The sequence below is a fragment of the Onychomys torridus genome, chromosome 1 (assembly GCF_903995425.1).
Source record: "Onychomys torridus chromosome 1, mOncTor1.1, whole genome shotgun sequence".
Taxonomy (NCBI): domain Eukaryota; kingdom Metazoa; phylum Chordata; class Mammalia; order Rodentia; family Cricetidae; genus Onychomys; species Onychomys torridus.
Window position 1 is genome coordinate 177259311 of NC_050443.1, and position 26713 is coordinate 177286023.

Consider the following 26713-nt stretch of genomic DNA (forward strand, 5'->3'; position numbering starts at 1 on the left):
ATTTTCTACTCACTCCACATACTATCCACAGATCCCCCCTCCTCCCTCTTCCTATCCCCAACCCTCTTTCCCAAAAAGAGCATTTGTGAAGGAAACTGTATCCGTCACAGGAAGAGACAGAGAAGATCCACTTTTTCTATTAGTGGAGAACTTTTGTTTGTAGGAAAACAAGTGAGATGCTAAGCAAATACATAGACATTTAACTATTTCAGAGAAAGTCTGTGTGGCTTATCACATTTGTTAGACTTGTAAGAAAAATAATTCCCTTTATAGGAGGGAATTAATGGAATTTTAAATGTGAGTTGGTATATAAATGATGAAACCCAAAATGGCCGCTTACTGGGAATATGAGAAAACAATACTCTTAAAGTTTATTTGGCTTCTGAATTAAATAGTATGATTTTACTTTCTAAAGTAGTTTGAGACCCATTAAGAAACATTAGCACATTAGCCTTTTTAGAATATTATAAATCTTTGAATGTGTGCCAATGCATAAATTTCATTGAGCACAGAGTTTGTTTTGGGAGCATGTAATTTCATTTTATCCCAAAGAGCTTACAAACTCAAGTGACTTTAAAATGTTAAGTTTATCAGTGTTATTGTTGTGTTACACTGGTATGTATTAACCTAGAAAACTAATTCTACTTTAAAATGACTGTATGTATGACCCAACATGACTTAAGTTTTAAATTAAAAAATAAAAATTGTGGATGTGTACTCTGCTCCATATTAATTTCTGTCACATGCCACATTCTGATGTAGCCCACTAACCTTATGAATATGGATTACAGACATGTTCATCTTTCTTTTGCTGGGATATCATTTAAAATATTCTCAGCAATTTTCATAATACAACACATTATTATTAATTATAGTTACTGTGGTAAACAATAGGTTTTTTTTAGTTCTTTTGGACTCTTCACTTCTATCTGGCTGACTGAGATTTGTACCACACCCTGACTGAAAGCAGACATACTGACTCACTTTTGGTCATCATGGTTCTTTTCTCTGTTTCCATGCGTTCAACTTTTTTTTATTCTATATGCAGAGAATGCTATGCATTCCCTTTTCTGTCTTTGTGTGACTTCACTTAGCATAATGCCGCCCAGGTTCTTCTATGCTGCCACAGATGACAGAATTTCCTTTTTTAAAATACTGAATAGTATCCCATTGTATATATGTACCCCATTTTCATTACCCATTCATCCACTTAGGGATAGTTTGACTCAGTATGTTGGCTCTTGTTAATTATACTGTTGTGGGAATGGAGCACAGATGCCTCTTTGTATCATGATTTCACTCCCTTTGTATTTATATCCAAAGGGGGCATTGTGGATCATATGGTAGTTTTATTTTTAATTCTTTGAGATTTCTCTATACTCTTTTCTACAATGACTATAGTAATTTACAAGTGTGTATAGCAATTCCTTTTTCTGAACATCCTTACAAATATTTGTTATAGTAGTTATGAAGGATATCTGTTATCCTGTGTCTGTAGATTAGAATTAACATAGACTATCTTTGCTACCCTAAGGGATCTACAGATTTAGTGAAAATCCCAAGTAAAATTCCAATGTCATTTTATCACAGAAACAGAAAAATAATTCATATTCAAGTTTTAAAACGTGATCTTGGGAATCCAGAGATGGTTTCAGAAAAAAAAAAAAAAGCTGGAGGCTTCATATTAATCACTTTCAAAATCTACAAAGTTAGCATAATACACATATGGTGGGACTGGGGAGACGGATCAGTGGGTAACATGTAAGCTGGATAAGCATGAGGTTCCAGAAGTTCCATAGAAAGCTGGGCATTATGAGAGCTCAGTGGTCAGACAACCTAGCCTAAACAGTGAGCTCCAGGCTCAGTGAGAGACTCTGTCAAAAAAGGAATAAGGTAGGTAGCAGTAGAGGAGCATATCTTCAGGTGATCTCTTACCTCTGTGCTTACTTTATATGTTATACTGTTGAATTGTTTAAACAAATATGGCCTTCCACAGATGTCCACTTGGAATGGAGAAGACAATTTTAGAAGCCTTTCCATATCATTTCAGTTATTCTTTATTTTTTCAGTCTGGGTTGCCAGTGACACTTTCTTGATTCTGCTTTGATTCTTCAGTCTAGAGTAACTAGTGATAGTTTGTTGAAGACAGTTTTAATCTTTTCATGGCCATGTGTCTATTGGTGAAATTATTAAGGCCACTCCACGAAGTTAAAAGGGAGGTTTATTTTGTGGGGTAACTTACAAATGAAGGGATAGGTTGTAGGGTCTGGCAAAGGTATGGTGCAGTCGGGCGGTGTTCTCTGGAGAACTCTGCTTGGTCTATCTCCAGTGTCCAGGGTCCAAGAACCAAGAGAGACCTCTCCTCTCAATCCTGGGTCTTCAGCTTCCTCCCTCAGCCCCGCCTTGTGGGCGTGACCATTGCCGAAGCCTCAGTGGGGTTGGAACTTCCAGGACAATGCTGGGATGGCTACCCACTACATGTGTCTTTTTTTTTTTTTCTGAGTCAGAGGTTCTCTGTGTAGCTTTGCACCTTTCCTGGAACTCACTCTGTAGCCCAGGCTGGCCTCAAACTCACAGAGATCTGCCTGGCCCTGCCTCCCGAGTGCTGGGATTAAAGGTGTGCACCACCAACGCCCAGCGGCCATGTGTCGTTGGTTTTCTAGAAAACAATTGATTCAGTCAGAGATGCTGTGCTTCTCAATAGTGACCCACTTCATTTTGTCATACCAAAAAGTCACCATTGATCTAGTAAGAATGGTCTTTAAATATTGGAAAGTTGTTGCGTTCAGTGTATAGTAGAACGTTACCCATACTAGGAATTTGACTAGAACCTCCAATTTTTTTCTTAGTTGTTTTTTTTTTTTTTTTTTTTTTTTTAGTGTAGTTTATAAAATACTAGGCTTGGTTGTTGGATTTTCATCTATTATTGTCATTATACTATTCCGTGATCCTTCCTCTCATCCACTGGTATAACGAAGTCTACAGGAGTCTGCTTAAAGCATAAAAGAAATTTATTAGGAAAGGAAATTCTCTAAACAGAATAGAATCATTGCATGATCCTGGAAGGCTGAAGTACTGTCTCACACTGCTCTGCCACCCCATCCAACCCAGAGGGAGAGAGGAGCGAGCTCTAAGACCTCTCTGGTCTTAAAGGTAGCCCCAAGGCCATGCCCCAGGGGCTGGTACTTCAAGATTATAGGTAGAACAGATAACTACACAGCTTTCCTTTGACTCCCCCCTGTCTGTCTCCCTTTCTCCAGATAATCCCTAATCCCCCTTCATTAATGTCACCTGTATTCCGTTTCCCTCTCCACCATCCCCTTCTCATGATATCCTATACACACACACACACACACACACACACACACACACACATACACACACGTAATATTTAATCAAGATTCTATACATGTCACATTTTATTTTTCTGAGTCTGGCTTTATTTACTTAAAGATTTTAAATTCCATCAATTTCCTGATTTAATTTTTCTTTATAGTTGAATACACACACACACACACACACACACACACACACACACACACACATCATTTCTGTACCCATTCATTAAAGTTCCATTTCCTGGTTATTGTGATAATGGAACAATCATCATGGATGTGCAAGTGTTTCTGGGTGTGTTGACTTAGAGTTCTTTGGGTATAGACCAGTTTGGTGATTCTGGTTTTCATTGTGTGAGGAACTTCATACTGAGTTCCAAAGAGGCTGTCCATGTTCATACTCCTGACACCAGTGGGTCACCGCAGTGGTCCTTTCCATGTGCACATTTGTTCTCTTGTTCTCTTGATGCTGAGCTGAGACAGAATCCCAAGTGAGTTTTCATTAGAATTTTCCTGTTGACTAGGGTATAAAACACTCACTGAAGTGTTTTTTGATTATTCGTATGTCTTCATTTGAGAACTGTGTGTTCTGTTCACTAGCCTGTTTATTAATTGGATGGTAGAGTTTTTGTTGTTCAGTTTTTGTATTGTGTATTGTAGGTATTAATTGCATATGATGTGTAGTTGGCAAGAACCTCTTCCCATTCTCCAGTCTTTGTCTTCATCCTTTGCTGGGCAGAAGGTTTGAATCTGTGCAGTCCTGTTTGTCAGCCCCTGGCATCGTTTCCTGTGTTGTTGGAGTCCTCTGTTGCACCCTATTGGGAAAATGTCACCCTCTTCCAAAATAGTTGTTTTCATGCTCCAGAATTCAGATGCTTCCCCACCCTTGCCAGCACATAATAAGGTTAGTATGTTTCTGTTTCCGTTGGAAGGTTTATTTATTTACTTATTTGTATGTGTGTGAGCCTTTGTGAGCATGCTCTATGTGCTTGCTGGAGCCTATGGAGGGCAGAAGAGGGTGTGAACCTGGAGTTAAGGCAGTTGTGAGTCTCCAAGAGGGTGTAGGAAGCTGAACCTGGGTCCTTTGCAAGAGCACAAGCGCTCTTAGCTATGAGCATCTCTCCAGCTGCTGTGTAGTGTTCCACAGTTGTGTTCACCAGGAGCAATCCACCCTGGTCCTTGCGAACTGAGCTGTGTTGTTGGTATCCACTTGGGGATATCCTAGTGATCCATTCAATGTGTTTCTTTAGGAATATTTAAACTTCACAACTCATGACAGGAGGATATTGGAGCTAGGTTTAATATATATTACATTTTGTTCTTATACTTTTACATTGATTGCATTAATTTATTTTCATCTTAATATCACAGATGTAATTTTTGGCAGAGAAGTAAAGAGACACTCCTTTCAGTGTGTGTACGTAGATAGATATATATAGGCAGCACCCACCAGTGGATGCTGTGTGTCGTAATATTTAGCCTTTTACTCTCTTGCTGAGTGTGGCCAACCTCTTTGTAATGTTAATGTCTGATGCCTGAATTGCTGCACTTCTTTTTTGTAAATAAAATTTGAGTGGCATATTATTTTTACATCATTAGCAAGAGAATGGCCTATTTTATGGGCAGAAAAAGTGGCATGGGCAGAAGGAAGTAAAAATACCTTTATCTGAGTTCCTCATATTTCAATGCAGTAAAAGTACAAAATCCATCCATTAACATTGATTGTTCTCGAATAAATTGAAACGTATTAGTGGTGGCTTGAATTGTGACTTTTGTGAGTCTACAATGCTGTGTTTATCATACGTATTTCCCCATAAGCCTTTATTGAGAGGCAAAAGTTCAAATGGCAGTTACATCGTTGCCAGTGCAGATTTGACTCCAGGAACGCACATTTCAGCATGGCACTCACAGTGACGGGCACAGCTGCCGCCCTCATGTTCATGGCACTGGCACACTTAATTTATTGCTCCACTGAAAATGCATGCCTTGCTGCTCAATTTATTCAATCAAAATAATTAAGAAGTATTTGTATCTGCTTTTCATTTTAAAGGTAGAATAGAATGTGATATTCTATTGAAAGTAAATGTTTAAGTAATAAATTTCACAAACCCAACATTGAATTTGGAAGTGCTTTTGGGCAAAATTTAATTTATCAGAGAGAAAACTCCTGGAATATGGTTATAGCATTTCGAGCTTGGGTTCTGTGCTTGTAATTATTATGCAAATATTATTGCTTCTCCCAAAGACCTTTGTCATGAATTGTGTGATAATGGAGCAAGGTTATTGAACAGTGCTTTGTAATAGATGTTTCTATGATAGTATTATACATAGGCCTAAATATAAATTAGCAGTGCTAAATGACTAAAATATTGTATCCAACATGCTTGTTTCTACAATGGCAGTATTAAAGATGTTTATCCAAATGCTTTAAATCAGTTTATTTTGTAATTTCTAGCCATCCCTGCCCTGGTCAATCTGAAGCAGTGACTGTCGTCAGTTTGGTTCCTTCGCTGTCACTGAGATGGTGTCATAATGTTTAGTGGTTTGCTCTTTAACTGTCAGCATTTGTTACAGTTCAGTGGTGCATGGTAAAATGCGAGGGACATTGTCTTCCTGCTAATGCATTAATGCTGTGATAATATTTCCCAATGACTTCTTATTCAAGGTCAACAGAATAAGATTCATTGGTATTTTTCAGAATTGGTTTATTAATCAATACATTTTCCACTGAGACCATTTCCTCATGTTTATTAGGCACTTTAAAAATTTTTAGTTACTTGTATATTGATATGAAAAAATGACATTGGTACTTTTTTGGTCTTTAATTCTATTTCTCAAAGCTATTTTTAAATTCATCTTTTGCAATAAATAAGACAGCCTTTATTTATTTGTTCTTTTATTGTTGACTATGAAAATATAATACAATAAAATTCTAGGTTTCTGTGGTCCATTTTCATTATTTTTTGTTTATGAGCTAGGAATATATAAAAATAACCAATATTGTCGTTTGCACTGATTACTCATTCGTCTTCTGTCATTCATAAGATGTGTTATAGTTCACAAGTTGCCCTTGCCATGGTGTTTATTCTGTTCTGATCCCCATTCTGTTGGCAGATCCTGTAGGGATTTTCTCATTTACAGAAGAAATAGAGTGTGGTAATAGTTGCAGCTAAGCTCATACAGCTTCAGATTACATTCTACTTTTAACGATTCTAGTACGGGTTCTTTGTTTATTCTCTCTCACGTTTACTGAAACCCTGAAGAATGTGTATTACTGTTCAGATTATGGATATGTGACGTTAAAGCAGCCAAGTCACCAGTACTGCAGTTAATAGTCCCTGTCCCTGTGTTAGTTGATCTAAAGCAACAGGCTGGTTGTCAGTTCATCACACTAGGCCTACTCTCCATCCAAACATGCAGTCTCCTCTCCGGCCACAAAAATGTTCACTATGGTAAGAGGTTCCCTGGTCTATGTGTCTTTTGCTTAAATTAAATGTCCTCATTCCATATGTAAACATTTGCATGGGATAATCTTCTTTGGTTGGTTTGACATGAAAAAATATGTGCCATATTTTTAACAACGTTCTGTGCAGTTACAGACTGTATGTCATCAGTGACCTATAATCATTTCCATATCAGTTTCAGACCTTTAAAGGACTGATAATTTGTGATGCAAATCAAACTGTCAAAACTTATGTTCAAGCACTCTTAAATTCTGAATTGTCAGCTTTGTATGTACAGCAATTAACTTATGTTACTTGAAGCTATCTTCCTATAATGATTCCCCAGGAATACAGTTCAGAAATCTGAACTCTTATGTTCAGATATTCTCAACTAGTAACATAAAAAATTAAGTAGAAAATAATATCTGAATTATGAAGTCCTGAATCACAATCTCAATTTGAAATGCCTCCACAGGCCAAATGAGAGGAATTTTCAATATTGAATACTTTCTTCAATACTTTTTGACAAAAGATTATGATAACTATGTACTAGTTAGCACTAATTGTCAACTTCGTATGGCCTAGAATCACCTTTTACATTTTAAAAAAATATTTAAACTTTTTTTTAAAAATTTAATTTAATTTTACATATCAGCCATGGGTTCCCCTGTCCTCCCCCCTCCCCCTCCTGCCTCCGCCTTCCTTGTTTTGGGGTGTGTGTGTGTGTGTGTGTGTGTGTGTGTGTGTGTTTTGACTGCATGTAGGTCTGTGCACCCCTTGCCTGCCCAGTGCCTATGAAAGCAAGAAGATGGAGCAGAGTTCCCTGGTACTGGAGTTACAGTTGTGAGCCATCATCTGGGTGCCAGGAACTGAACCTGGATCTTCTGGAAGAGCAGCCAGTGTTCTTAATCACCAAAACACCTCTCCAGATGCCAGAACCCCATTTTCTCAATCAAGAAATAGTTTTACCAGTTTTACTAGCGTGGGGGATTGTACTGATTCAGTAGGAGGCCCAGCTCACTATGGGTTGCACCATTTTCTGGGCTGTGGAAGAAACATAGCTAAGCCTAACGTGAATAAGCTGGAATGGAATCTAGCAAGCAGCATTCCTGACTTCCTGGAAGTATAAGCCAAATAAAGTACAAACTTTTTGCCCTCTAACTTCCTGTGACCAGTGTTTTATCACAGCAAATCAAAGCAAATGAGAACACCATATATTACAGAAGCCCGAATATATCCAGTGGAGTTCAGAAATTACTGAAAACCTCTATTCATATTTCTAGTAATTTTAATCACAATGTGTAGACAATAACTAGTTTTTATTGTCGAATAAAGATGTGTAAGTTAATGTATTTGGCATGTGAAAATATGTATCACTGTCATTATATTCAATAATTTGTTGGAAATTTTAAGTTCTTTTGCTGCTATGGAAACTTAAGTTATAACTAGATGTAAATTCAAGGAAAGTTTCAAAACAAATTTAAAGTACACAACATTTTTTTCTGAATAAGATAAAAGTTGTTATCTTAACTTTTTTTAGAGTTAGTGATTTTGGTAGATTAGGAAATGAGTAGGCAAAATTGGAAAAAAACTACTGATAGTTACTTGGGATAATTATAAAATTTATTTTCAATTCTTTTGATAGTGTGAATTTATTATATTTTAAATATCCTTTAAATGACAAAATTAATTTGAAATGTTTACCTGAATTTTTTGTTTGTTTTTGTTTTAGGTTTTTTGTTTTTGTTTTTGTTTTTGTTTTTGTTTTTGTTTTTTTGAGACAGGGTTTGTCTGTGTAGCTTTGGTGCCTGTCCTGGATCTTGCTTTGTAGACCAGGCTGGCCTCGAACTCACAGAGATCCTCCTGGCTCTGCCTCCCAAGTGCTGGAATTAAAGACGTGCACCACCACTGCCCAACCTGAATCTTCTTAAGATACCAACACTAATAATATGAGTTAGGGTTTACGAAAATTCTGATTTTTACAAACGACATAGGATGTTACTAGGAGCACAGAGGTCTTAGTGTATTGACACCATGTCTTTTACTTCACAAGGCTGAGCAGGCTCACCTTCTAGTGCTACTGCACCCTGCTCTCATGATCTAGAGCAGTCCATTCAGTGGGCAGAAAGTGTGAGGAAGGCCTCGCTGGGCTCCTGGATCTGCAGGAAGCTCTTTGTACAAAGCACTTGACTCTCACTGCTGCTGAATATTAAGTGATAGTGTTCAGTGTAGATACTTGAAGATGGCTGATACATATTTCTTCTTGTGAATCACTGTAGGAAACATGAAAATTATGTCACAACTCACACTTTAAAGCAGACTATTATTGTTTTTGGTTCAGAATTAGACACAGTACATCCTATCCCCAGCCCACTGTGATGCCTACTTTCTTCCCTTCACTTTCGGCTCAGTATCCCAAATGACAAAAATGAGCAGTGTGCAGTGAGGGAAAAGCAAGGGTTAAAAACTGAAATTCTGGCACGACCATCTGTGTAGGACAGATACACATTTGTTTATACCAGTCCGGTGTGAAGGGAAAGGCATGCTGTGTGTCACGTCTCCAGGACAGGTAGAAAGACAGGATTGTCTCTAGAGTGAGCACCTCTGAGCTTTGTTATGGGAGCACATGTTTGCACTGTTCCTGTGAAACTGTGAGAGGGTCCAGACAGCTAACATGGAATTATTAACAGTGGAAATAAAATCACTTACCTTTTAGTATACTGAATTCTATGATAAGAGCTGTTACAAACAGGATGTTTCAATTTTTCTTCACAAATGGCGAAGTGTGTAAAATTATTATCATCATTTAATAAGTGAAGTTTGTGTAGCTTAAGTCATGTCCACAGATGACAGGGCTCAAAGGGGAGGAGGCAGCATAGAAGCAGAGATTATTGTAACAGTGACAAGCTTGCTCGTGCTGCTTTCTGTCCGGTGTAGCTTCCAGAGCAACAGTAGATCCAAAATGGACCAAACTATAATGGACAAATGAAAGTAATCGGCTTATGGATAAACCGCACATTACAGAGCCTCAGACTAAGACCTGCAGTCTCTCCATACAGCTTTGTTTCTATGGAAAACCAAACCACAGCCTCATCAGGGAACATTCAGGATTTTCTGAGCATACAGTATTATTTGTAGTGATTATAGTTTTATCTTTATGACTAAAAAACTTTTTATTGATTATTCTTTAAATGAGGTAGTGAGAGTAACATGGTGACTAGGTACCAGTTTGTCTGCACTCAGAAGCCAATCAAGGTATTTAATTAATGTCTCTGTATTTTTTTCATTTGTGAATTAGGGTACTGTAAGACAAATTGCTAAATAGTCTTATTAATAAAAACCCTGGAGCCAGATATTGGGGTGAAAACTGAGAGACCAGAGGAATAGGACAAGCCACAACCAACCTCACCTTACCAACTCCTCAGCCTCCAAAGAGACCTACTTCCTGTAGACCCATGCCTGTATGCCTTTCTGTCCCTGCCTTCTCACTTCCTCTCTTCGCCCAGCTACATCACTTCCTCTTTCTGCCCAGCTCTGTCACTTTCTGTCTGTCTGTATAGACCTCCATGTTTAGTGCTTGGATTAAAGGCGTGTGCCACCATGCCTGGCTCTGTTCCCAGAGATCCGGATGTATCTCTGCCTCCCAAGTGATAGAATTAAAGGCATGTGCTACCGTTGCCTGATTTCTATGTTTACTACAGTGGCTGGGTTTTTCCTCTGATCCTCAGATAAACTTTATTGGGGTACACAGATAAAATATCACCACAGGGTACATAGCATAACTACCTGAATTGTGATGCACAGTAAATAAACTGGTAACCATGGAAAGTTATAGGTCAGTGCTTGCATTGTACAGCATTGATGTGATCTAATGAGCAATTTTTATTAAGGAAGATTTCATGCCAGAGTCACACAAACAATTTTATTTTCAAGGCAGCAGAAATTCTCATTGCAGTATTTTGAATAAATGAAAATTAATATAGAAATAAAACAAATACATTCTTTAAATTTTATTTTAAATTTGCAAACATGTAGTAATATAGTAGACACCTCTATGATTTCAAAATGTAAATTCTTCATAGCCAACAGAGTTATTTTAAAGGATTTTTATACATGTGCCTCTTAATACAAAAGGATAAAGGAGAGCTAGACAGAATGGAGCTGATTGGGTATTATGTGTGTTTACCTCTATGGTACTGTTCAGTTGTCCATGATCCTGAGTTCCTGAGTAAGTAGAGTAAGACAGGTAACAGAAGTGAGAAATAATAAGGTATATAGGATACTGCTTCATTTCTAATGTTACAATTTTTGATTATAGTAAGTATTATTTGAGAGCTATTAAATTATGCAATTCATTGGGAGATAAAATTTTATTGGACGTATTTCAGGTAGTTTAGATCTGCTCCACATGCCACTTTTCTGACATTGTCAGCATATAACGTTTTAAAATAAGCACAGGCAGATACATTTGAAATTCTACCTAGATTTGATCTTTGTGTATTCTTTAGGAGTATATAATTTTTATTGCTTTAGCATATACCTTGATCGAGATAAAGCACACTCATGAAGGAGTCCTTGTCTTTGAGAAGTTTATATCCCATCAAAAAGATTAATATGCTGATAGAAGAGGTATTACATTTAAAACATCCATTTTAATTGATTATTGAAAAGCCAGTTTTAATAACAAAGTTGCATGGTACATTACACTAAATGCTATCAGCTGTCATCTAATGCATATAGGCATAAAAAGGTTATTATGTTAAACTTATGAGTATCTTTGAGGTATTGTGTTTAAGTTAATGTAATTTTTAAGTCATTGTCAATAATATTGAGAATTTCTTGGTAGTATAGGTTACTTAGTGCAACCTTCATACTGTTTGTTAAAATACTATATACTTTTAATTATTGAAGAGCTGAATTTAAAGAGGAGAATGAGAAGCAGAGCAGCCCCAAAGTTTAAATAGCCTTTTGTGCAGGTGATGAAAAGCCCCAGGAGTTCAATTTCTGTAGAAGAGGGCTGTGTTACTTCTTTCCTGGCTCCCTCTGCTTCAGTCCATGACCAAGTGGCTGCATGGACTTTGGGCCATTGGTGGGAATAGGACATTGTCATGCAAGTGCATGATGGAGGAGACCGCTCACCTCAGGGTAAACAGAGAGAGAGAGAGAGAGAGAGAGAGAGAGAGAGAGAGAGAGAGAGAGAGAGAGAGAGAGAGAGAGAGAGAGAGAGAGAGAGAGAGAGAGAGAGAGAGAAAACCCTGGGATTACCCTGTAGAGCATAGCACTTAGTATCCTTAGGGCTTCTGGTGAGGCCCCCATCTCTCTAAGATCCCCCTACTTCTCTGTAGTACCACAGAAGATCCAAGCTTTTAAAACATTGGCCTCTAGGGGGTGCTTATCCAAATCTTAAAAATGTCGGAATGGTAGGCTAGATATTGTACAACTGCCCTGCCTACTTTACTGATATATGAAGAATGTTTGAAAATATCTGCAAATTAAAATAGGAAAACTAGCTCAGTTTTCTTTGATCTGACTGGAAAGAACCAGTAGAATTGAAAATAAATACAAGTGCAGGAAACATTATATAGAAATGCCAGAAACATAAAATAACAAAACGCCAGGAAAACTTTTTGCATAAGTGAGTGAAATTGTAAATTGTAATATGTTTTTGATATCCATCTGAGCAGTTTGGTGTATAGAAGTGGGCTTAGGGAGGGCTCAGAAGTCACTCCCCCGCTTCCCATCACTGCTGCTAGGCTTAGCATTTGTAGCAATGATGTCATTCTATCATTTTTCTGAACTCATTAAAAAAGCCACAGAGGAAAAAAAAAGAATGGCGAGATGCTTGAACGCATCCAAAGATAACACATGCCTGGGCTGGGGAAGGACTTTGGGATATAAGATAATTACTGAAAACAAACTAAAGCTTGCCTTAAAGTAGCACATAATTAATTTATATAATATTCTATACAGTAATAATTGCAGGGATGGAAAAAGATCAATACTTTCTGGCAGAATCAGTGGAGATTGTGACTACAAAATCTGTGTAAGAAAGTATTTTGAGATGATACATCTGTTCCATATTTTGATTGCATAAAAACTATACATGTAATATTTGTGAGCTAAAATTAATAAACTAAATATGTATGCTAAAAATAAGAAATGAGAAAGATATATTAAAGTCTCTTTCTCTCTCTCTCTATATATATATATTTTAAAATTATTTAAGTGTCTAATTTCAGAACATTTTAAATGTTAAAGGCTAAACTATTAGAGAAAAATTTTATATACAGGTAATTAGAGAGATTAATCTAAAATAATTTGTATAATACATTGATCTAAAAGAAAACTTTATTCAGGATGATTTTTTTTCTAGATCCATCCATTTGCCTGCAAACCTCATGATGTCATTGTTTTTCTCTGCTGAGTAGTACTCCATTGTGTATATGTACCATATTTTCTTTATCCATTCTTCAGTTGAAGGGCATCTAGGTTGTTTCCAGGTTCTGGCTATTACAAACAATGCTGATATGAACATAGCTGAGCAAATGCCCATGTGGTATGATTGAGCATTCCTTGGGTATATGCCCAAGAGGGCTACAGCTGGGTCTTGGGAGAGATGGATTCCCAATTTTCTAAGGAAGCGCCATATTGATTTCCAAAGTGGCTGTACAAGCTTGCATTCCTACCAGCAGTGGAGGAGAGTTCCCCTGGCTCCACATCCTTTCCAGCATAAGCTGTCTTCTGTGTTTTTGATCTTAGACACTCTGACAGGTGTAAGGTGGTATCTCAGAGTTGTTTTGATTTGCATTTCCTGGATAATTAGGGATGTTGAGCAATTCCTTAAATGTCTTTCAGCCATTTGAATTTCCTCTGTTGAGAATTCTCTGTTTAGTTCTATAGCCCATTTCTTAATTGGACTGTTGGGCATTTTGATGTCTAATTTCTTGAGTTCTTTATATATTCTGGATATCAGCCCTCTGTCAGATGTTATGTACTCACTCATAGTAGGATACTAGATGTAAAACAAAGATGACTAGACTGCTACACAACTCCAGGCAGGCTACCTAGAAAACAGGACCCTAGGAAAGACACAGGGATTGCCCAATGACAGAGAAATGGATGAGATCTACATGAACAACCTGGACGACAGTGGGAGTAATGAAGGGCAAGGTTTGAGAGAAAGAAAGCTTAGGGGAACAGGAGATCCCAGCTGGATCAAGAACAGAAAGGGAGAACAAGGAATAACAGACCATGATAAATGATGACCACGTGAGAACAGGAATAGGCAGAGTGCTGGAGATGTCCCCAGAAATCCACAATGATACACCTCTGTAGACTGCTGGCAATGGTAGAGAGAAAGCCTGATCAGACCTAGTCTGGTGAACAGATGGCCAAACAACCTAACTGTCGTGCTGGAACTCTCATCCAATAACTGATGGAAATGGATGTAGAGAGCCTCAGCCAGGCCCCAGGTGGAGCTCCAGGAGTTCAGTTGTCGAGAAAAAGGAGGGACTGAAAGAGCGTGAATTGTTGAGACCAAGATTGGAGAGGCACAAGGACAAATAGCCAAATGAATGGAAGCACATGAATTATGAACCAAAGGCTGTGGAGCTCCCAGCTGGATCAGGCCCTCTGGATAAGCGAGACAATTGAATAGCTTGAACTGTTTGGGAGGCCCCCAGGCTGTGGGACCAGGACCTGTCCTTAGTGCATGAGCTGGTTGTTTGGAACCTTGGGCTTACACAGGGACATTCTGCTCAGCCTGGAAGAAGGGGACTGGAGCTGCCTGTACTGAATCTCCCAGGTTTAAATGAATCCCCAGGGGAGTCTTGGCCCTGGAGGAGATGGGAATAGAGGGGAGGGGATGGGGAGAAGGTGGGGACGGGGGCGGGAGGGGGGAGGACAGGGAACCCATGGCTGATGTGTAAAATTAAAACACAAATATAATTTAAAAAAACTCAATGAAAAGAAAACTTTAAATAATAGATACAGAAATCCATTTACTATAGTATTTCAGTACATGTAAAAATAGACTAAACTGATTGAAATTTATCATTTAAAGCTTACTTCTATGCTAGAAGAGAAACATAAAGGATAAAGAAACAAATTTAGATGTGACAGTTAAAGTATACACATGAACAGTGTACATTCACTGCACTGCAATGTCATTATAGAAATCAGATGTCATAGTTAAAGGCAGACACAGGAATAGCATTCACTGCATAGCACTAGGGTGATCTGACTGGGGATAGAAAATTTGACTCCTTCTTTCAGTGAAATACTCTTAAAATAGACGAGGCAATATTGGGAACATAACAAATATAGAAGATTCCATATCATATGAAGCACCAAGCTAGCCTAGGAAACCTTCCTTTCTAGTGGACCAACTATGGAGAGCTTCCTCAGGCTTTCAGAGGGCTGCAAGATAGAGGATAGAATATTCCAGTAGAATGCTCCTCTGCTGTAGGAAGTCTCTTCTAAGAGGATATTTGGTATCTGTGGTGGTGTTGACTCTGCCCTCTATAAGTCTTAAGATGCTAGTCCTTAGATTCCTCACCCAAGTGAAGGCTCTCTCCGTCTGAACTGTCCTCTCTCAAACTTCAGTCACCTTAACCCAACTATGTGTGTGAGTGTACAGCTTTTCTTCTTGCATTGGTGTTTGCTAATACGTCAAACAAATTCTCAACCGAGGAAAACTGGATTATAGTTACATTAATATCATATAAAATAGAATCTATTAATTAATAAAAACAGAAAACATTCACTTTGATGAGTTATCTTTATTAGAAGAATATAATAATTATGAATTGTAATCCCCTGATAGCATGCCTTCATCATTACATGTCAAAAATTAAAGATTCTATTAGAGAAAATTTAAATAGATCTCTCCCACTATGTGCTAGGTCAGGGAAGGACAAATCATTAAAAGAAGAAATGATTTTGAATACAACAGATCACAGTGATCTATGAGATATATGAAACCATGGTCCCAAAAGAGGAATACACATTTTTAAAAAGTATTTTTATTCTTTGAGAATTTCAAATAATATACCGACAGGCCTCCCCATAAATTCTCCAGCTCTATCACCACCCCCTCCCCATATCACTAAAATTATGTCTGTTCTTGTTTTCTTTTCTTTTTCTTTTTCTTTTTTCTTTTTTAAAATCCACAGGTTAGTTTGTTCTGTTTATAATCCTGGGTGAGAGGACATGTACTGGAGTGAAGTTGACTTACCAGGAGCCTCAACCTTAAAACCAACCCCTTTCTCTTTCCCAGAAGCCACCAGCTGTCTAGGTCACCTCGGTTAGTGCTGGGTCCAAAATCCCTTGCAACTACAGAACATGAAAACTTTTAGGCACTAGGCAGTATTTATAGGAATGTTAACAAATGCTAACAAACGCATCTCAGAATGCTTTTAGGAATCAGTTTCACACAGACTACTTTGTTTCTCAAATGAAAACCAGAAATCTAATTTAAAAATACCAGGAATTGGGGGATAAAAGCTTAAATGCAAGGACAACCTAATATAGCATAAAGGAAATTGAGCTAGAAATCGTAAAATACTTGGGAGTTTGATACTGGAATGTGGCCTATCAAAGCTACCGAGATGTTGCAAAAACATTACATACAGAAAAATATGTAGAGTTAAAAATGTCATACACAAGCTATAGATTAATGAGCTGTGTAGCCACCACGAGAAACTTGGGAAGAAAAACAAAATGAACCCAAATTAAATAGAGAAGAAAATGAAGTTTTTAGCACAATGTAATGGAAACCATTCAAAGGACCAAGTAAAACAGGTCCCACAAATCAGGGTTCTGAAAGAGCCATAGGTCAGCAAGACAAACTATATTATTAAAGAGTAAAACGGAAAAGACACAAATAATGCATCCTAACTACAAAGGTGATATTATGTATTGTCTTAGCTCTCCAATAAAGAAACAATTAGAGTTAATGCCATATCCTGGTACTCCAGAGGCTAGGAGGGAAGAATCTCATGTTCGGGACTAGCCTTTGATACATAAGGAGACACCGTCTCAAAAGGACAGGATATACAAAGTCTCCCTGTATATGACACTGTTTATGGATCTGATGTATCTCACCAGGGCTAGCCTTCCTGTGACACTCTTTATGGATCTGATGTATCTCACCAGGGTAGCCTACACATTAGGCCCAGCTTGGTAGCTGGTATTCTGCCTAACTAAGGGCTCTGAATACTTTTAGGAGTTCATAAAAAATATTTAAACTTTGAATTTATGATTTGAAGAGAATAGAGTCATGATAAACACATAATAATGAATCCTGATTTTTTTTTTTCTTACACACCGACATACAGAGAGTGAGACAGAGGGAGATGGATATGGAAACGGGGTGGGGGGATTTAGGGATGGAGGAAGGGAGATGGATATGGAAACAGGGTGGGGGGATTTAGTGAGACAGAGGGAGATGGATGTGGAAACGGGGTGGGGGGATTTAGGGATGGAGGAAGGGAGATGGATATGGAAACGGGGTGGGGGGATTTAGGGATGGAGGAAGGGAGATGGATGTGGAAACGGGGTGGGGGGATTTAGGGATGGAGGAAGGGAGAGGGATGTGGAAACGGGGTGGGGGGATTTAGGGATGGAGGAAGGGAGATGGATGTGGAAACGGGGTGGGGGGATTTAGGGATGGAGGAAGGGAGATGGATGTGGAAACGGGGTGGGGGGATTTAGGGATTGAGGAAGGGAGAGAAATACTGAAAATTTTTTTTAGGGATGAAATTTTTTTAAAAAGACAAAAGATCCACTTAAGTATAGCCTTGCATGTTTCAATGTATAATATAAAATTATAAATGCTTCAAGCCATAGTATAGAGGATATGTACTATGTGGTCTTACATGAATATGAGTATGTCTAGTGTGTGTTCTAGCTATATCTTAAAATATTTAAAAATTTATGTGTGTGAGCATGCTTGTGCATGCCAAAGGACACATGTGGAGATCAGAGATCAACTGTGAGGAGCTGGTTCTTCTTCCACTACATTGGTTCTCCTGTGTGTCAAGCTTGGGTCTCAGGCTTTGTGACAAATGCCTTTATCTGCTGTGACATCTTGCCAACCCCCATGAGTTTTTAAATATTAGTACAATATAAATTGTTACCAATAGGTATTTATGTTGTAAAACACTTGGATATTAACATTGCTTGAATGACATTGTTTTTAGAAGTGTTGCTCAGTAACAGAATATTCTGATACATTTTTAACATAGGAAGTGGAACAAATGGTCCTAGTGTGCAGGCATTGGCTGGCACAGACTTATCTCAGCAGAATATATCAATGTCTCTCCAGCTTGCTTCTGTGACATCACCTGGGTAGCCTCAGATAGGCCCAAACCAAATATTTGCAGGACAGGCCTTAGGCGAACCCTGCCCATCCCAGCTCTTCCTTTGTTCCTTTAGACATGTAACTGTTAAGTGTTTACCACACATTACTCCATGGGCTACACGATACACAAAAGCAGTTCCTGTCTTGAGATATAAAGTGATGAGGGCTCAGGACAGAGCCCATCTCTCTTGTTTGTTTGTTTGTTTGTTTGTTTGTTTGTTTTGTAGAGCGTATTTGTTTTTCATTATTGCTCACTGTTTCTAAATTGCATCTACTCCATCATATGTAATTTTAAGATGATTTCTCAGTTCCCTTCAGATGACGGAAATGCTTTTGGTTGCTACAATTTTACTGTTCTAACATTAAATGAAAATCAAAATGAATATGCCCTTGGAAACTCAGAGTAATTCTTGGAGGACAACGAAGTTGTAACAAGCTGTGTAGGCTGGCAACCCAAATCCATGTCCAAGATCTGGACAGAGCTAAGTAGATTAATGAGATCCTAACTTCGTCTTAGCTGATATTTTACAATTTTAGTGGATACATTTGGTTTTCTTCAGTAACCCCATGCGACACAATTGATAAGAATGTCACTTGATTTAATATAGAAACTGGAATCAAATTCAAGCAATTCTATGAGAGATGAAAATTTCTCTAACAGATGTTACAGCACATCATTTTCAGTGAAAAATTTGCCTACTGTGTAGATATTATGTTATCATCCACATAGTTTACATTTTATATAATTTTCTTCAAGATTGATTAACTAACTTTGGGCTGGGGGAATGATCACAATGTCTGTGAAGACCCTGTTCTCTCATCTTAATTCCATCAAGGATTATCTAGAATCCAGATGCTGTGTGTGACAGGACTGACCCTGTATGTGTAGGCCTTTTGACCTCAGTGAACCAGGTCCTCTCTTTCCAGAGGAAATGGAAAAGCCTGTGGGAACCAGCATCTGTTATCCCCTGATTTGTCTGATGGGGCTTCTTCCCTCACCTCCTGGGTTTGCATTTGTCTCCCTTGACCACATAATTTCTTAATCGTGGCTTCTGGGCTGGGGATGTGGCTCCGCTGGTAGAGTGCTGGTGTGAGTGAAGCCCCAGGTCTGACTTTGGCATCTTATAAAGTGGGTGCTCTCCTCCTGTGATCCCAGTGCTTGATGAGTGAATGCCAGAGCATCAGGAGGCAACTTCATCTTTGTGAGTCTGAGGCCAACCCGGACAACATGAGACCATGTCTCAAATAACACCGGTGACTTTTTATTATTGCTATTACCATTATTATCATTATTTTTTTTCTGCTACTAAATATATCATGTCACCAGAAACTGGGATTTATCTGCCACCAAAACACCTAACATGTAAGCTGTCTCAAGTAGTTCATACAGCGGTCCTTTGTTTTCCCAGCACATCCCCAACAGTACACACGTGCTCATGTATAGTCAGGCCTTAGTAAGTGTGTATGGAGTGCAGCTAAAGGTAACTCATAGCAATGGTATGTGTGGCCTGGAAAGGGTGAGACAGACTACTTTCTGTCCCTTTTTGTCCTGTTGTGTGGGGATGGAGGGAATTACATAGAATCAGACTTATTAATTGCTCAGCAGACAAAGCATCATAGGTCCATTTGAAACATCAGCTGTTCTGGTAATTATTATCCTTAGAATTAACAGGAATTTGGCTCAAATAATTTATTTGTGGGCCCATGTGTTGCTTAAGCATCTGTCTGTGAATTAGCTTTTATAATGTTTCAATATGTTCCTGTTCGTGTTTAGCATATTTGGTTCTGTAAAAATAATGAGGAAAGAGCCATAACATTCTCTGAGTAGTCCTCTGATGTTGAATGTTTCCCCAGAACAGGCAGAAAATTAAATTATTTTAAGATTTTCTTAACAAATTGACTTTTCATCTTATTCAGAGTTGATATTGTCAGTAAACTTTCTTCATTTTTTTTCTGAGTACACAAACATTTTCTCAATGTGTGCAAACCAAATTAAATCCAACGTGAGACAAGAATGAGTGAATTGTTTCAGGAAAGGAAAATATTTCATTACTTATTTACATAGATGAATATGTTACAGAGATGAACTTTTCTCTAACTCTGTAACATGATTTTGGGCTTAGATATGAATATGGTGACATCTCTCATCTAGCACTCATGTAAGAGTCCGTTACAGAAGTCACTCAATAAACCTGGCCCTTCTCCATTGATGTCTTCTCAGCACACGGCTCTTCCCTTGTCTTGCTATTTATCAAGCCTTTCCTGCATTAAACATCCATAGTGCATGGCTTAATAGCACAGATACTGCTTGACACAATTTTGACAAACTGTACATGTGTGGGTGTGTTTGCATGTGCACACTTGTGTTTGTGCATGTATATCTCAGAAACTGATCTTGGCAGTCACTTCTCAGGCACGTTGCATGTCTTCTTTCCTTTCATTAGACAGATTCTTGTAATATCAACTTGAATTTTAGTGCATTGTTATCAGGATGCGAGGAGTGATTTTAGTCTCGTAGAATTTTTAAAGATTTTTGTGTGTCCCAGGATGAGATCTCCTTTAAAAACCTTCCATGTTCTGCTGAGTGGAATGTGTATTCTTTGCTGGTTGTTTGAATATTCTATAGATATCTGTAAAGTACATTTAACATACGATTCCAACTTATTCTGGTATTTTCTGTTTTTTTTTTTTTTCAGATCTATCTGGTAGAGAATGTGGGATATCCAAACTACTATTAATGGATTGCTGTTAAACTTTGCATCTTTCTCCCCTAGTAGATTTTTTTGTGTGTGAAATGCCCTGGAGTTTGGTGCATATGTGTTTATTATAGTAATGTCTTCTTGTTTAGCTGCCCCCTGATTAAAATGAGCTGTCCCCTCTTACCTCTTCTGGTTAGTTATGATTTGATGTTTGTCTTGCAGATGAAGTCTCTTTGGAAGCCTTGCCTCCTTGCTTCCCTGTCCCATTAGGTTCATCCTTTTACTGTAAGGTGGTGGGTATCTCTAAATCTGTGATGAATTTCTTGTAGTCAGCTGATGGATTCTGTTTTGTGATATACTCAGTCAGCCTCTGTCTTTGATTGGAGAATGGAGGTATTTAAAGTTACCATTGCAATATGTGTGCTCATTGTGGTCAGGGTGTTGGTTTTTGGTGTTTGTGTTCTCATTGGTGTTCTCCGTCTTGTTGATTGTGACTTGTTTCTCTCCTCAGTCTTATGTTCATTTCTGCCTTCAACCTGAAACTTATTTCATTTTCTTTAGGTTTCGTTTGCTGGATTTTTTCCTTTTAGTCTATTTATACCATGGAAAAATTTCATTTCGTTCAACTATGGTAGATAGTTTTGCTGAGCATATTAGCCCCGGCTGGCAGTCATAGTGATTTAGGACTCAGAATGCGTGGTTCCAGGCTCTTCTGGTTTTCAGAGTTTCCATGGAGAAGCCATGTTGTTTGGATGGCTTCTCCTTTATATTTCTCATGTTGCTTCTCTTGGGGCTTTCAGTACGCTTTTTTTGTTCTGTGTGTTCGTGTTTTGACTGTAACATGACACGGGAATTCTCTTTTTTGGTCTTGTCTATTTGGTGTCCTCTTGTTTTTTTTTTTTTTTTTTTTTTCTTCCAACTTTAGGAGTGTCTTTTTGTCGGGACATTTTCTTCTATGATTTTGCCATTGACTTGGGATTCTTCTCCCTTATCTGCCTTTAATTCAGAGGGTTTTTTTTTTTTTTTTTTTTTTTTTTTTTTCATGGTATCCACATCCCCTACATGTTCCTTCCCTGTTATGTTTTAATTTTCACATTTCTTGCTTATCTGGTCTAGATTCTCTACTCTATCTATCTTCAAGTCCTGATATTCTGTCTTTGCATGATTCATCTACTTGTAAGGATTTCCTCGAATTTTCTAGTTGAGCTGTTGGCTTTAGCTCCTTCTTTATTTCAGTTTGAGTTCTCCTCATCAGTGTTTCTGTCTGCTTACTGAATTCCATTCTCTCTTCCTGGACCATCTTCATCATTTCCATTGACTTCATCTATAGCTAACATGTGACTTTCTTGGTTTGACTTACTTCATCTAGTATTTTGTTTTCAGGCTCACGCACTTATAATACAGGTCACACACCCACCCCACAGTTGATCAGTTCACACACTGATTAGTATGTAGGCTGTTTGTATGTTTGTCTAATGTAGTAAACATGGTATATTTGTTTTATCACAGCTTTTCTCCCCATTCTTTGGGAAATATTCCTGAGTGGAGGGGAAGCTCCTGGTTATATGGTTACTCTATAGGTAAGTGTTTGGAGAAACATCAGAATGTTTTCCACAGTCTAAAATTTACATTTTACCAGCAAGGAATCAACATTATAATTTCTCTACAGTTTTGCTAAAACTGAATCTTCCATTTACAATTCAGAGCCACTGCCATGTGTGAATTATCCTCAGTATGTCATTGTGAGTACCCTTAAGAGAGAACAGTGAGCATCTTGCTATGCTCCCATTGGCCAGTTGTTTTTCTCTTTTGGAGAAATGTTTGCTCTTATACTTTGCTTATTTCTTAGTTGTGTTGTTTGGTTTTTAGTTGCTGTATATAGCTCAAAAAATCTGTTCAGATACTGACTTTTCAGATATATGTTCTATAAATATTTTCTCCCATTCTCTAGGAATACATTCACTTTCTTGAGCACGTTTTAATGTGCGATTGTATTTTACTGTAATAATATTTGCACCACTTTAGTTAGTTATTCTTCTAACTAAATGAGTGCGGTCTGGAACTACAGGAGCTTCTCGGAACCCTTCTTGATGGAAGTCAATGTACATGGCTTGGAGTTAACAGTCAAACACACCCCTTTGTAGTTATTCTGGTAGTGCTTGGTAACTCTGTACCCTCATCTCTTCCGAAACATTTATTTTTGAAAAATATGGTGCAGATTGTTGACATGATAAGCCAGATATCACACTGTTTTGGACGATCTGAGATTAGCTTAACAAAAGATTCGCTTTAGCAAGCAAGCCACGTCCTTGGTGTAAAGAGAACATCCTGGGACTATTGTGCACCCATTGATCATGATAGCATACATGATACATTCATCTGGAAGATCAAAGGACTCACAATTGATAGTGACTTTCCTCATGGCAGAGAAGGAATAATGTCTGGGCTTGGAAGTGTTGTGACAATACCTTAGTATTATATTATATTAAAAGAACATGATTTTTGCATCTCTATTCTTCTTATAATCAGATGAATAGGGTTTATATAGGTGAGAAAAATTTGCTGTTCCCCAAGAGACTTTATTTACACAAAGGAAGCTTTGCATTTTCTACAAAGTTATAGTCTTCAAGATGTTTCTCATTCTCAAGGAAGTCCTAGTCTGAGATAGTACAGAAGGACATCCTTGAAAACAGTAACTAGGTGATAGTGCATTTTTATTTCTTAAACTTTTGTCTTCCCAAGGACAATTACTGATTTCTCTCTCACTGATATAAGCATCATATGCCATGTTATTATACAGATAGAGTGCTTGCAATCTACTTAATTTACTGTTCCATGCACATGCCACATTCCGAACATTTGGAGTACTGTCTGGGACCACAGGACAGTGAGCCTCAGACTCTACACATTGAAAGTAGGTTTGCCTCCTGACGTAGTCCATTGCAGAAGTTGTTTAGGATAGGCAGGCAGGTATGTCTCCTTCACATATTTAACAGAGAATTGATTGTAAGTCTTTCTTAAAGGCATCTACATTTGACAGCAAAACTAGACTGAGAGGAGTAAGGGTTATGATGTTTGCTTAATGTTTTCATTTTGCCTTCAAAAACAAAATTTGTTCACCTCCAGCATTTGAATAAACTTAGACCTGTCTGTGAGCATATTTTGAAGAGCATGTCATCTACTTTAATAGCACAATTAGATCACCATAAAAGGGGGTGAAGGAGCCTATAACATAAAAGCTACCTTCTTCAAAAGATATATACACCTTATATCCCTGACACTAAGTTCTTCACAGTGCTTCATATTGAATCTTGTATGGGATAATGAATAAATGCATGGGGTCACAGCTTTTAAAGTTTTTCAGCAATCCAGAACACATTTCCAGCTTTTGCTCATGTTTCGCAGCACTGACCTAAAGATGTCTGGGCTTTTATTCTGTAATATAAGTCCTTGCCTATTAAATGCCTGTGAAAAGGAAGATGTCTTGGCAAAGCAGGAGTCATGATGCAGACATGATTTGTGTAGTTTTGATGGCATGTCGTCCAACCCATTCTCTAGTTGTTTCAATACTTGTGCATTGGTGATCATAGTTTGTCAATGGACACTTGGATCAGAAGTGTATTATCAAAGCCAATCAACACAAGAACTGTGCAGGTCGGTGGCGATAAGGATCACTCAAATCTCAACACCTTCTCCCCATCCCATATACATTGTGATGGTAAATTTTGTTCATAAAAATGCATATGTCAGGTGCCACCATTAGGTATTCTGGAAGGAGCAGCTGAAGATTAAAGGGCTTTCCACTCAGAGGGAATCTGATTGGCCCACAAGACCACAGCACAGGCAACCTCTCACCTGGTTCTGCTTTGGTGATGGTGTGGGTTCCACCAGTAGACGTGGGTTTCTGTGATGATCTGGTGGTTATTTCTATTTTCAGCCTTTGGTGGCCTTATAAATGGTCTTTATTATGGTAACGTACACATCACTTCTTCATTTTTGTGTGTGTGTGTGTGAAGAGATCTTTTTGTTGTTTTATTTTCCAATGCCTGTCCCATGTCATTGTAATGATTGTCTTTCAGACTTCACTGTGCTGTATTACGTCATCTTCACTGACTTGCTTACGTTGAACTATCGTTTCATCCCTAGAGTGCTTTGTTCTATTATTGATGAATTATCTTTTTTTAAATACCAGAAAACACTTCACCGAAACATAAGATCTATAGAAGATAAGCCGTAAATTCAGGCTCTTTTTAATGTTTGCCAAGTTCCCTGAAAATAGCTGTTTGAATCTGTATTTCACATTTCTCCCACACTCTCTACTTTCACCTACCTGTGCAGATCTGTCTGTGAGATCTAGGATTTGAGGACCTTAAGGAATGGGGTGTACTACAATCTGATGCTGTAGACAACTTTATTTCAGTTCTAGTGCACTTTTATACATGAATATAACAAAGAAAACAGTGATCTCAGAAAGGTTGAGTTCAGAACAACATGATCCGAAAACCATGTAAATAAAGATCAGTAAGCACTCACTAAACAGTAACAGGGCAGCCCTTTCCCAGAACTTCCTCAGGACAGACCCACATAAACACAGTGACTGGCATGTGCTATAGTTTGTATCTTGGAAAGCACAAAAGCAAGGCAGAAGGACGTATCCAGATTGAGGGTACACTCAGGACAGCACTCGGCACATCCTTTCACCAGATTGGATTCTATAGCTCTGATCTGACATCCAGCTAGAGTAAACAAGTCTTATAAATTGAGTGTACATAGTTAACAGAGGAGGCATGAAACCACATCCAAGAACACTGCAGGGAACAAAATGCCCCTGAGGTGAAAGGCCCTCTGCCTTTTTTCCTGGAGTCTCTCTCCACAGTTCCCCACGGCACTGTTCACCCTGCATCCTTCCTCTGACAGTGTCCCATACCACGCTCCATACTATCTAGCTCTTTGTGTTCTTTTTAAACCATTCTTGGAGCTGATAGGTCCTGAAAGTTACACATGGTTGGTGTGCCTTCATCTGTGCATTGAAGATTAGCTTTTATCCTAGTCTATAAACTGGGTTTGTTGTGTTTCCAGAACTTATAAGTGGGCTGTTAATTCCTTGGAGCCTTGAATTAGATACCAGCTTAGTTCCCTCTGAGTTTGCTCCAGGCCAGCTATTGGTATGTTGTTATTTCAGAGTTTGGAGACAATTTAAGTCCATGACTTTCCAAAATACACAGTGGGAATGTTTTTCTCTTACCTGGAGAGGTTCCTCCAGTGCTCTGGGGCCATGCATGCATGCCCTGTCATCTCACAGCAAGCTCCATTTATAGTCTGTGAGAGTCTCTTCTGTTCTCATGACCATGCCAGTAGTAGCCAATAAAGGAGTTTTGCTCACTAAGATGTGCACAGCACTGTAACATGAATTGCTAAACAGTCTTACTAATAAAAAAATTCAGATCCAGATATTGGGGTGAAAACTGAAAGATTAGAGGACTATAACAAGCCACAGCCAACCTCACCTTGCCAACCCCTCAGCTGATATTGTTTCCTTAGACTGAAAGCCTCTGAGTCCTCACCCCTGAGGGTCTCAGCTGAAAAGTTCAAAAGCCTCTAGTTCCTGGTCCTCACGCCTTATGTACATTTCTGCTTCCTGCCATCACTGTCTGGGATTAAAGGCGTGTGTCCTTCCCAAGCAAAGACAAGATCTCAGCTGCTGGGATTAAAGGTGTGTGACATCACACCTGGCTCTGTTCCCAGTGAGGCCTTGAACTCACAGAGATCCAGATGGATCTCTACCTCCTGAGTGACATGATTAAGGGTGTCTGCCACCACTGCTTGGTCTCTATGTCTAATCTAGTGGCTGGCTCTGTCATCTGACCCCCAGAT

General features: G+C 38.4%; 1 protein-coding gene across 2 annotated transcripts in view; it reads left to right on the top strand.

The window, feature by feature from the left end:
- The window catches only part of Atrnl1 (attractin like 1), a 577179-nt gene that overhangs the window by 253219 nt on the left and 297247 nt on the right, over positions 1-26713 (top strand). The gene's annotated exons all lie outside the window — the stretch shown is intronic.